Source organism: Fukomys damarensis, unplaced genomic scaffold, assembly GCF_012274545.1.
Source record: "Fukomys damarensis isolate Sample0158 unplaced genomic scaffold, DMR_v1.0_HiC HiC_scaffold_17, whole genome shotgun sequence".
Classification (NCBI taxonomy): domain Eukaryota; kingdom Metazoa; phylum Chordata; class Mammalia; order Rodentia; family Bathyergidae; genus Fukomys; species Fukomys damarensis.
The window spans coordinates 58,941,698-58,942,147 of NW_022900929.1; the positions used below are offsets into that span (position 1 = coordinate 58,941,698).

General features: G+C 66.4%; 1 protein-coding gene across 1 annotated transcript in view; it reads right to left on the reverse strand.

Annotated features, from left to right (window-relative positions):
• Nucleotides 1-450, reverse strand: part of Nkx2-1 (NK2 homeobox 1) — a 6,211-nt gene that overhangs the window by 4,029 nt on the left and 1,732 nt on the right. The gene's annotated exons all lie outside the window — the stretch shown is intronic.

A 450-nucleotide genomic window follows, 5' to 3' on the forward strand; every position in this document is an offset into this window, starting at 1 on the left:
GCCGGCCAGGGAGGCTCAGCCGCTGGAGACCGCTAGCGCTGCCGCCCGCCGGGGCTGTGCAGTCCGAGAGAGTGCCAGAGCGCGTCCCGTTCAACCCTGGCTAACCTCCCTAGGTCTCAGCACCCTCTCGCGACCCCCAAAGCGCAGAGGGGTGGGAAGTGAGAGACTCTGCTCCCGCTCCTTTTTGCCCTAGCCCCGTTGGGGTTAGCTGGCCACAGGCATGGAACTGAGCTCAGGCAGGGACTTAGGATCCGACGGTAAAGCCCCAGCTCTGGAAGGTTAGGAAAGGAGGGTGCTCTCTTCTGAAGGCTCGAGCCCTTAGACGCTTTGCCTCTTCACTTTTCTGCTGTAGACCAGTGAGGGCGCCTGCTCGGCCCGTCTATCACCCCCTCCGGAGCCGCGCGCCCTCCCCCGGGTCCGGACTTCGCCGGAGAGCGCGCCCGCCGGGCC